This window comes from Polypterus senegalus, chromosome 1, assembly GCF_016835505.1.
Source record: "Polypterus senegalus isolate Bchr_013 chromosome 1, ASM1683550v1, whole genome shotgun sequence".
In the NCBI taxonomy this organism is placed as follows: Eukaryota; Metazoa; Chordata; class Cladistia; order Polypteriformes; family Polypteridae; genus Polypterus; species Polypterus senegalus.
Window position 1 is genome coordinate 178,324,099 of NC_053154.1, and position 12,902 is coordinate 178,337,000.

Consider the following 12,902-nt stretch of genomic DNA (forward strand, 5'->3'; position numbering starts at 1 on the left):
TTTCATAATCTTTGTTTTGTTTGTCAAGAGTTCATTGTGCTGAGACACAAAGGGAAACAGTTTCAGTAAAGACATTAAGAACTATGTCACACGAGCTGAATAATGATAATACTAATATATTTTATTTAAAAGTGCCTTTTAAGGTACCCAAGGTCACTATACAAAAATACACATAAAATCAAATAGTCCGTTATACAAACAAAATTAATGAGAACAACACAAGGCAATATTTAAAAGATTTAAAGGTTTTAAGTGTAGATGTAAAAAAACAGAGAATGAGGTATGGGCAAGGGCGTTCCATAGCAGTGGCCCTGATACATGAAAAGCCCTGTCGCCCATAGTGCACAACCTGTACAGTGGAACGGTTAATATCAAGGAGTCAGAAGAACATAGTGAATGTGATGGAGAATAGAGACAAATTAAAGAAGACAATTAAGGTGGGGCTAGACCATGATGAGCTGGAAAAACTAAAAGAAGTTTATATTGAATACATAAGGAAACAGGTAGGCAATTAAATTTTAGAAATGGAGGAGCAATATGCTCCCAGGGTTTTAATTGGCAATTTTTGAACATATTGCAACTTGTTTAGGCTCTGAGCAGGGATACCAAACAACACTGCACTGCAATAGTTCAGTCGTAAGGTGACAAAAGCATGAATAAGCATCTCAGTTGCAGTTTCAGTGAGCAATGGAAGCAGCCTTGAAATTTGCTAAAGGTGAGAAAAGGCAACCTTGGTAATATTATTAATATGAAAATCAAAGGAGAGTGTAGGATCAAGAAGAACATCAAGATTTTAAACTGTGTAGACAACGATGTGATAAAGCCAGGGATTTTTACTGAGGAATTGTCTGTTTTCTTTAATGTGCCTGGAGATGTAATAATTAAATCCTCAGTTTTATCAATCTTTAGTCTAAAAAAGTTTTCAGACAACCAGTGTTTGATTGTTTGATGTCAGCCAAACAGGCCATCAATGCAGAAGGACGTAATGTTTGCGTAAGTCCTGTGTGTAAAAAAAAATCTGTGTATCGTCATCATCACAACGAAACAGTGGACAGTGCCGGGAAGCATATACATGATAAAAAGCAGACGGCCAAGAACTCATCTCTGAGGGATACCTTGGAGTAAGTAAGATGGGGCAGACCTAAACCTACTGAGAGCAACAAATTGCTTTTGGTTCTTAAGGTGTGATTTAAGCCATGCAAGAGCTTTTCCAGCAATATTTAAATAATTCTCAAGTCTAAATAAAAGAATGTCATGATGGACTATATCAAAAGCAGCAGTGAGATCTAAAAAGATCATTAGTGTTAAAAGACCACGATCTGCTGCAATTAGGAGATCATTAGTCATCCTGACAAGTGCCGTCTCAGTATAGTGACTTGCCCTAAAACCAGACTGCAATTCCTCAAATAGGTCACTAGAGGCAAGATGGTCTTTTGAATGGCCCACAACAGCATGTACTAGAATTTTACTAACAAAAAGAAGGTTTGAAATAGGTCTGTACTTTTTAAATTTCTCAGAAGATCATTTGGACGGGTCCATATTTTATTGTTACATTAAAAAGAAAATTGAACCAGCAGAGGAAAAAGTTAAAGGATACGTTTGGTGTTTTTCAAGTCAAAGTATATTTCTAATTCTTGTTATTTTCTTGTGGTGCCCCATGTCCCATTAGCCACTATTGTAATGTGCTGTGATGGCAATATATATTTTAAATTTATAGAAAATGGTCAACATTAGAACATAACTTTGTGTGTCAAATGCATATATTCCATATTTGTGAAGAAATAACTTTGACTTGAAAAATATCAATCTTTAATCTAATCTCAAACAATGGCATTCATCGACACTGCTCTATCCAAAATATTAATGCCTTTATATATAAACCTGTGGCAAAAACCGAGCAGATCTGACTTCATCTTACTGCCACGTACAAGCCTGTTATTGACAGCAGCAGCTCTTTGTTATCCAAGCCAGAAGTTTTTACGTGTGTTTGGTGGGAGGTTGTTATTTGTTTTGATCATATTTATTTTTTAACATTTTTTTGGAACTTATTTTCCCCTTGGTGACAAATAAAGTGTAATCTATCTATCCATCCATCCATCTATCTATCTATATGTATTTGTTTGCTGCTGGACATATTAATTTTATTAACATATCCTTGCCAATAAGTTTGATAATAGAAACAAAAGGATCTTTATATTTTAGGTCAACTAAAAAAAGCAGAGAATTGTAATAATCTTGGCATTAATTGAGCCTCAAGGTTAATGAAGGAGTCTAAGCTTAATAGATAGTGTTAATGGATTGATAACACTAATGGAAGTTTAATAGAAGTTAATGTGATGGAGAGTGTTGGTCAGTAGTGTCTTTCATTTGAACGGTTACTTTTGGAAAAAAGTGCTGTCTTAAGAAGACTTTAAAATAGTTTATATTATCATTTGGAACCTGAAGCTCAGCTATGGATGGACTGAAAAAATCTGCTGCCCATGTCTAAAAAATTCCTGAACAATGGCAAAAGAACACTGGAGGCCTCGCCTAGAAAATGTAAGACAACTGTACTGTCCTACAGCTGTTTGATTATGGGAATGTAAGTCAAATTAACAGCACACTAAACTTATTGTTTCTTAACTAACATATTTCCATTTCACAAAATCTCCAATGTGGTTAATGTGGAGTGATATATTGATTATAGTATGGCTGTAAGTATTTATATTTTATAATTATTTCTTCTTATTCTTATATAGTTTGTGTACCCCCTGCTCTTACTCTGTTTTATGACTACCTTAGTCTTAGGTTTTTTACAAATTCCCAGGTATCACACAGCTTTTGTTTGCCTTTCTTGGACCCATCTCTCAGCCAGTTTTCATTTTTTAATAAAGTATGTTCAGCTAAGAGCTGTAGACAAGTTTTATTGCAGTACAGGTTAGTTTTATAGGCAGATGCCATACATCTGTGGAAAGGAATTTGCTGTGTCAAAAGTATCACAGAAATATCCCACCCTCATCATCAAACCAGTATTTTACAAAGAAACACCATTTTCTTTAACTTAAAAAGGATGCAATATACTCTGCCATTTAAAAATGGATATGGTACGTTTATATTGAAATTATCTTATTACTCTATATCTGTGAATGTATTAACAAAATCCACAAGATGGAGACTTAGCTTTCTACTTGTTGATGCTCACAAACACTTTTATTGAAGCTTTCCTCTGGGTGTTAAACCCTGGCATAGCAGATGACATTCTCTTAGCTGTTGAAATCATTTTGTTGTTATTTGAGTCCCTTAATCCTAGTACAGGTGGAGCAAGAATGTACAGTACATGCCCTGTGCTTGTGTAGTAAAAGCAATGAATAATATTCACTTTCATCCTTCAGCTGTAACAACTGTATTTCATGTCACAGAAAAGAAACTTCCTATGTTTTTCAGTTATGTTTACAGGATGGGAATCACTCCTATGCTCCTATATTTTGGTCAATCAATAACAATCTCTCACTGTTTTAATAACACATCAGAATATACAAACAGAATGATAAGACTTTTCGTATTCATGTAATTTCTCAAAACAGATACATCTACACATTTTTGTTTTCAAATTCACATTTTCCATTATAGGATAATTTGATGTAGAGCTTATCCCAGCAAAGAGGGTAGGAACGGACACAAGATGAGGCACTACTTTATTAGAAGGTACATATATACACAACTACATTCATGCTGGGTCAATTTGCTGTTGGAAATATAATTAACATAGAAGTTTTATGGATGAACTAAAGTCCTGGAAAACAAAATCTACTTGAAGACATGGAGAACACTCAGACATCACACAGATTATGATCAGACAGAAATTTAAATCTAGATATCTGGAGATAGTAGACAGAAATATTAACTAGTTTACTAGGGTTTCACCCTGAAACATATGTCTTCCAAAAGATACAAAATACGTAAACTGCCTCTCTGTGGGTGGAGTAACATTACAATACTTGAATTGAGCAGCTTGCATTTTCACATTTGTGCCCACCTCTTTTTCATCACTCAGAAATGTGAAGCACTGTAAATCATGACAAACAATACTTTTTGGAGCCTTATATGGTCATAGAGCGTCTCCATTCCTAGTATTTAATAATGCCTTATAAATCTCTTGCCAGTGCTCTACAAGGTATTACCTCTGTACTGCTGGCAGATATCAACAACACTTTGAAGCTCTCTGCTCCATGAACTTACAAAAAAAAAACGAACTGAAGTAACTCACTTAAATGGAATGTACTGATTGAGTAGAATGCTGATAATACGTTTGTAGAAAAAAGAATAAAGTGGTGGCCTGGAGCCAAGTATTCAAGTCCAGCTGTGAGTGTTGTTCTTAAGATGTTCTTAAGTCATAACTGTAAGTTTTATTTGACTTGGTGAAGCTATTTTGCTTGTTAAATTGTTTCTCTTTATGTACAGTATATGTATTGTCACAGACGACACAGGTTGGACGGCATTCCAACTGGAATGGATGATCTCTTACATGACTGGGAAGCCTTTATGGAAGGGCATGGATGGATGAGCAATCTGGCTGGGTTGGCTGCTGGGATTTTCAAGGTCAAGAGACCATTATAACAAAAGGATAGAGGGAGTCTGCCTCCCAGGGCTAGGTTTTCACCCTATACACTGGATAGCAGCATCTCTGTGGTGGAAACATGTGTACCCCCACAGGCTGCTGTATATTGGGAGCTGATGTCTTGGTGCCACGTACCACAAGAGACCTTCAGAGATTCTGTGGAGTCCATACCTCAGTGGATCAGAGCTGTTTTGTCAGAAACCTACACAATATTAGGAAGGTGGTTTTAATGTTGTAACTGATCAGTGTGAAGATACATATACAGTGGTGTGAAAAACTATTTGCCCCCTTCCTAATTTCTTATTCTTTTGCATGTTTGTCACACAAAATGTTTCTGATCATCAAACACATTTAACCATTAGTCAAATATAACACAAGTAAACACAAAATGCAGTTTTTAAATGATGGTTTTTATTATTTAGGGAAAAAAAAAATCCAAACCTACATGGCCCTGTGTCCATCCATCCATTTTCTAACCCGCTGAATCCGAATACAGGGTCACGGGGGTCTGCTGGAGCCAATCCCAGCCAACACAGGGCACAAGGCAGGAACCAATCCTGGGCAGGGTGCCAACCCACCACAGGACACACACAAACACACCCACACACCAAGCACACACTAGGGCCAATTTAGAATCGCCAATCCACCCAACCTGCACGTCTTTGGATTGTGGGAGGAAACCGGGCGCCCGGAGGAAACCCACGCAGACACGGGGAGAACATGCAAACTCCACGCAGGGAGGACCCGGGAAGCGAACTGTGTGAAAAAGTAATTGCCCCCTTGTTAAAAAATAATCTAACTGTGGTGTATCACACCTGAGTTCAATTTCCGTAGCCACCCCCAGGCCTGATTACTGCCACACTTGTTTCAATCAAGAAATCACTTAAATAGGAGCTGCCTGACACAGAGAAGTAGACCAAAAGCACCTCAAAAGTTAGACATCATGCCAAGATCCAAAGAAATTCAGGAAAAAATGAGAACAGAAGTAATTGAGATCTATCAGTCTGGTAAAGGTTATAAAGCCATTTCTAAAGCTTTGGGACTCCAGTGAACCACAGTGAGAGCCATTATCCACAAATGGCAAAAACATGGAACAGTGGTGAACCTTCCCAGGAGTGGCTGGCCAACCAAAATTACCCAAAGAGTGCAGAGACGACTCATCCGAGAGGTCACAAAAGACCCCAGGACAATGTCTAAAGAACTGCAGGCCTCACTTGCCTCAATTAAGGTCAGTGTTCACGACTCCACCATAAGGAAGAGACTGGGCAAAAACGGCCTGCATGGCAGATTTCCAAGACGTAAACCACTGTTAAGCAAAAAGAACATTAGGGCTCGTCTCAATTTTGCTAAGAAACATCTCAATGATTGCCAAGACTTTTGGGAAAATACCTTGTGGACTGATGAGACAAAAGTTGAACTTTTTAGAAGGCAAATGTCCCGTTACATCTGACGAAGGAACACAGCATTTCAGAAAAGAACATCATACCAACAGTAAAATATGGTGGTGGTAGTGTGATGGTCTGGGGTTGTTTTGCTGCTTCAGGACCTGGAAGGCTTGCTGTGATAGATGGAACCATGAATTCTACTGTCTACCAAAAAATCCTGAAGGAGAATGTCCGGCCATCTGTTCGTCAACTCAAGCTGAAGTGATCTTGGGACAATGACCCAAAACACACCAGCAAATCCACCTCTGAATGGCTGAAGAAAAACAAAATGAAGACTTTGGAGTGGCCTAGTCAAAGTCCTGACTTGAATCCAATTGAGATGCTATGGCATGACCTTAAAAAGGCGGTTCATGCTAGAAAACCCTCAAATAAAGCTGAATTACAACAATTCTGCAAAGATGAGTGGGCCAAAATTCCTACAGAGCGCTGTAAAAGACTCATTGCAAGTTATCGCAAACGCTTGATTGCAGTTATTGCTGCTAAGGGTGGCCCAACCAGCTATTAGGTTCAGGGGGCAATTACTTTTTCACACAGGGCCATGTAGGTTTGGATTTTTTTTTCTCCCTAAATAATAAAAACCATCATTTAAAAACTGCATTTTGTGTTTACTTGTGTTATATTTGACTAATGGTTAAATGTGTTTGATGATCAGAAACATTTTGTGTGACAAACATGCAAAAGAATAAGAAATCAGGAAGGGGGCAAATAGTTTTTCACACCACTGTACTGTACATATAAATATACATCTACAAGTGGCATGGTGGCGCAGTGGGTAGCACTGCTGCCTCGCAGTTAGGAGACCTGGGTTCGCTTCCTGGGTCCTCCCTGTGTGGAGTTTTTACATGTTCTCCCAGTGTCTGCGTGGGTTTCCTCTGGGTGCTCCGGTTTCCTCCCACAGTTATGCAGGTTAGGTGCATTGGCGATCCTAAATTGTCCCTAGTGTGTGCTTGGTGTGTGTGTGTGTGTGTGTGTGTGTGTGCCCTGCGGTGGTCTGGCACCCTGCCCGGGGTTTGTTCCCTGCCTTGCGCCCTATGTTGGCTGGGATTGGCTCCAGCAGACCCCCATGACCCTGTAGTTAGGATATTGCGGGTTGGATAATGGATGGATGGATATACATATACATATACTGTACATTGTCAAATGCCTGGGGGCACTGTAGCCCCAAAACCCAACAGACAGATGCCCAGGACACAGGGTAAAAGCAATGAGAAGTATTTTAATTGTTTTTTCTTCTCAATTAGTGCCTCCAAAGCACCACAGCCACAATAAACACAATTAAATCAATAATAAACACAATTCTTTTCTTCACTACACCTCCCAGCAAGCTCCATCACACTCGTCCATACACCGGCTCGCTTGCTGGGACTCCACCAGTTTTTTATATAGTCCTTGACCCAGAAGTGCTTCTGTTCTTCCTCCCATGTGGCTTTCCAGCACTTCCAGATCAAATGAGAGAAAATGCATATCCAGTGATTCATGACCTAAGAAGGGTTCCTGTAGTTTTACTAGATACCCTAAGGAAGGAGCTGGACTGGATGGTCTCATTAGGTGTAATGAGGAAACTCCAGTTTGGATGAATTTGATGTTAGTGTAAAAAAGAAAAATGGTGATTTCCATGTGAGTATGGATCCAAGGGTTCTCAACAACAGTACTGAACACTATCAGATATCTAAGCAAGAGGAAATAATGGGAAAAGTGTCAGGAGAAAAAGTCATTTAAAAAATGGATGCCTCACATGGGTGTTTACAAATTAGATTGTTCTGCACAAGCTCTCAGACTCTCCACATTTAACTCCTTCTGGGCTGTACTTTTTCCTACATCTTTTATTTGGGTATCAGCTACACTCCAGAAATATTTCATAAGGTAATGGAGCAATTTGTTGACAGCTTTGAAGTTAATGATATTATTGTTTGGTGCACATTAGAGCGGGAACATAATCTCAGATTGGAGAACATGCTTCAGAGAATTAAATAGTATGGCTGCAAACTAAATAGGGACAGATTTCCATTTGGAATGAAGGAAATTACCTTTCTTGGAGAAAAATTATTGGCTAATGGAGGTTGACTACACAGACACAAAACTCAAGCTGTATTAAAAATGTAAAAGCTCACTGATAAAAAGGCAATACAGCATACCCTAGGTATGCTCTATTATCTGGGAAAATTTGTACCAAACATGTCTGTAAAGACCACACATTTCAGAGATCTATGTCAGCAGCAGGCAGAGTTCCAGTAGAACTCTGGAATGTGAAAAGCTTTGGGAAAGCGTGTTAGGCATTCTTACTTAGGAGTCATTATTAAACTTTTTCTATCTTGAAAGGCCAACAAAGATTTTAACTGATGCATCACAAAATGACTCAAGTGCAGAAATCTTTTTGCGATATGTTGCCATAAGCTTCCCATTCAATGACACCAACATAAACAAAGGTTCATTATGAGGCTTCAAAGATATGATTTTGAATTCCCGTATGTCCCTAGAACAGACATGGTTCTAGAAGATGATCTTTCTCGAATTGCACTTCCCAGAGCGGAAATTCAGAATGAGGTTTGAAAATGATGTTTCACTCCATGTACTGTAGATATGGCCTATAATGCCCTGCCAGCTTCTCAAAAACAGCTTTCTAAAATAGCAATGGAGACATCCAATGGCATAGCACTACTGAAGTTCATTAAAAACTTAAAGCATGGCAAGAAGAGAGAGTCGTGCATATACTGTTACTCTATACATGTCATTTGTGTGTGGTTTTCTTCTTTTGGGTGAAAGGATTGTACTACCTACTTCCATGAGGGTTAAATGCTTACGAGAATGCATCATGGGGCACTAGGGAGTGAAAAATCCAAAAGACAAGAAGGAACAGCTCTCAGCTGGCCAAGCATGAATGCTGATATTGATTAGTTGATAAGCTAATGTAGTACATTTCTGGAATATCACTATAAAAAAACAAAGGAGCCTATAAAGATGATAAATGTGGAATCTGATTAAGTCTATCTGTTTGTCATTGATTATTTTTCTAATTACTCGGAAACCATGCTCCTGCCCGCCATATTAGCCATCACCCTCATCATGCATATGAAGTTCATATTTGCTAGACATGGTATTCTGCAGATAGTGGTGTCAGACAACGGGCCTTGGTATAGAAATGTGAAATTTCAACAGTTTGTGTCATGCTCTTAAGTTTTATCATGTAACTTCTAATCCTCTGTATCCCCTGTGAAAAGGAAAGACTGAAAAATGTTTCCAGATTATTAAGAGATTGCTGAAAAAAGCAGCACACAGTAGCACTGATCCTTAACCTGCTATACTAGCTTATAGATCAGCTCTACTTGAGAATGGGAAGTTTACTGTGGAACTCCTGATGGGGTGCACACTTCTACAAGACTGTCCAGACAGAATACTGCTGCCTCTAAGAATAATATATGTTGGCCACACATTGAGATTTAAACAAAAACAAAAGGCCCTTTATGCTCAGACAGCTGCACCCCTGAAACACTCCAAAAATGACGCGGTCCATACTGAAGGGTCACGAGCATGGTCAAAATAGGTTGCTGTGCGTGAACAGGTAGCTCTACAGTCATGCAAAGTTCTGACGGATGAATGTGATATCTATAGAAGAAACCAAAGGAGTCTTCTGAAGACAGAAGAGACATTCAGTTTGGTTGATGATCATGATCAAGATTTTAATGGGCTCTTGGACAAAAATAACACCAGAGCATGGAGCAGTGCACCACCTGAAATCAGTGCAGTATCTGAGGCAAAACAGCCACTGTGTGCAGGTCCCAGCACACTAGAAACATACTGGATAGGCTTGATTTTAAAATAAACTAGTGGACTTTATTAAAAGCAATGAACAGTTTATATATATTTGTTGTGGGGTTATGTTTTTGTTTAAACTGTCTCTTGCTTGAATTAAAGGAGGAAAATGTATTAATGTATGCAACATCACTAGGCAACATCATTGTAAAGGCAGTGTTAGGGGGTTGGTTGTAGGTTTATGGCAGACAACCAGAGGACAGAAATATAGAAAGACCTGTTAACTAAACTGAAGTAATTTGGTATAATTTAATAGCCATTACAGTGGTCTGACCCCTACTTGTTTTTTGAAATCCAGCAACCATGAGTCAGGAATCTAGTGATAATTGTCTTGATATCTCTCTTGCTTAGGCTTGGAAACATTCACTCTCATCATTACTGTCTTCTGATAGCTCAAAACTCTCATCTGACATTGCAAAATACAAGTCATAAGCAATACACAAAACAACTGCTGCACTTCAGCTTTCCACTCCTTAATGCAAACACTTTGAAAGTACTCATTTATTAGTCATTATAAATATACTTTGCTATTATTATTATTCCTAACCCAGAAACAATGTAAACAGATTTGTGTATATATTTTATTCTTTTAAACACTGAATTTTGTGGAAATTCGCTGTTGTAGAGCACAGAAGCCTATGCTACGAGCAGCAGTGGGTTCAAGTCTGGAACCAGTCCTGGGTGGGATAACATTAATTTCTGGGCACACTCATATTAGGCCATCACAGGGTACTCTCATACACACAGACACTTTAACAAAGAGCCAATTTAGACACACCAATTAACCAGAAAGATACTTTTACCCACAGAAAAAATGTGTACTGTCTCAAGGAAAACATGTAAACATCCTAAAGACATTGAAAGGAAAACCAGGACCCTTAGGACAGCGGTGTTAACCAGTGAACCACCGTGCCTCTCCCATTCTGTGGAATAAAAGTGAAAGCTCCTGAAATAACATAAGGTGGATGAACATTTTGAGAAGGACTTCTTAGAGAACACTTTATATTCTGAGCTTGTTTTGCTTGCTCACCTTTGTAAAGCTGCATGTGTGTGTCTCTGAAAGAAAGTTAAAAGAAAACACTTCTCTGGTATGATGATCAGATTAAACCTAATGTGAAGTCTGAGATAATGTTAATAATCAATTTCACATAAACAGGGTTAGTAAACCAAAATTCCATTTTACAAACTGCACAACTTAAAACAATACAAATAATAGCCACTGCTAATTATGAAACAAAAATGTAAAATATGCCACCTCAATGATCAGCTTGTATTCTATTCAGATGCTTCACATACTTCATTGCTTACTAAATGCTAATTTAGTACATGCAGGGCATACTCAAGACAAGAACATCTGTATACTAACTACTTTCTCCAATAATTCTCTGAAGCAATAGCAGTTGTCACACACGTGCGAGTAGGAGGCAGCTAAAGGGTCTCAGTAAGTGTAATAAAACATCCGACCAGGGGGCGACAGAGTGCGCAGACTATCTTTCTCAGTTCGCTACAGGTCTTTCCTGGGAAATCCTGCAAGGTTCTGGCGCCTCAGAAGACGTCATTTCCGAAGCCGGCCCCTTTGCTGACATCACTTCCAGAAGCTGGCCCCTTTGCCAATGTCACTTCTGGTTCCGGCCATTCTGATGAAATCAGTTCCTCTCCAGACCTTTAAAACCTCCATCTTGGGCTACTATAGCCAGTTCTGTTTTGGACTCTGTGATATGCACATCGTGCTTCTGATGTAAAACCCTTTTGCAGCTGGGAAAAACAATATACGGGTGGCTGCCCCAAACCTTTATAATTTCTTGGACTCTTAATTGTCACAGTGGCGTAGTCGGCAGGATGATGTCCCAGGAGAAACTGGGACTCGGACATGTAAAAAACCAGGTAGAAAAGTACCGGGGCAGAGTTTCTGGGGGCGAGTGCGTTTGGGGGTCAGGAAGGACTCACTACAGGCTCTGCTACTCAAATACAACCCTCCCATATTTTGGAATATATTGCACAGTTACGCGATAGATTTGGGAAAATCCGACCTATTCTAAAAAGTCATATGGAAGAGGCACAAGCAGCACAGGCCCATTATTATGACCATGGCACGGCACTCCGAGAATTCCATCCGGGGGATCGTGTAATGGTATTAGTTCCCACCTCCCATTCTAAATTGCTCGCTCATTGGCAAGGCCCTTATGAAATTAAGGAGAGAAAAGGATTGGTAGGCCAAGTGAGCTGGTTTATTATGTGAACTTGCTGAAGCCGTGGAAGGAGAGGGAACCAGATTCCTCCTCCGCTTAGCCCTGCTCATTCTTTGCTCACGTAGACAACCTTAATTTCGGCAAGGAATTAACTTATAGACAAAGACGGGTGCTGGAATCAGCTACCCTGTCAGTCTCAGAGGTAGTGAGTGAAAAACCCGGAAGGACCTCTCTGATTGCGCACGACATAGTGACTGAACTGGGGGTTATAGTCCAGGAGCGCACCTATAGACTTCCTGAAGCAAAGAAAGCAGAAGTGGAGCTGGAAATCAAGCGGATGCTGGAATTAGGAGTGACTGAGGAAAGTTATAGTCCCTGGTCCAGTCCAGTTGTCTTGGTTAGTAAGCCTGATGGCATTTGAAGGTTTTGCAATAATTTCCGTCGGCTTAACCAGGTCTCCCTTTTTGATGCTTATTCCATGCTTCGCGTGGATGACCTTCTCAAGAGCCTTGGACAAGCAGAATTTTTGACCACACCTGACATGACAAAGGGGTACTGGCAGATTCCTTTAACGAACTCCGCGAAGGTGAAGACCATGTTTAGCACTCCTAATGGACACTGGCAGTATTGTGTTCTTCCATTTGGGTTACACAGAGCTCCTGCGACTTTCCAGCATTTGGTGGACAAAGTGCTCCAACCCCATAATGCGTATAGTGCTGCCTATCTGGATGACGTCAACATCTATTCCAGCACATGGAAGGAACATGTACAGCAGGTCACTGTGGTATTGCGGACACTAGGAGAAGCCGGGCTTTGTATTAATCCCAAGAAATGTTTCTTTGGATGAAAGAGGCTAAATAT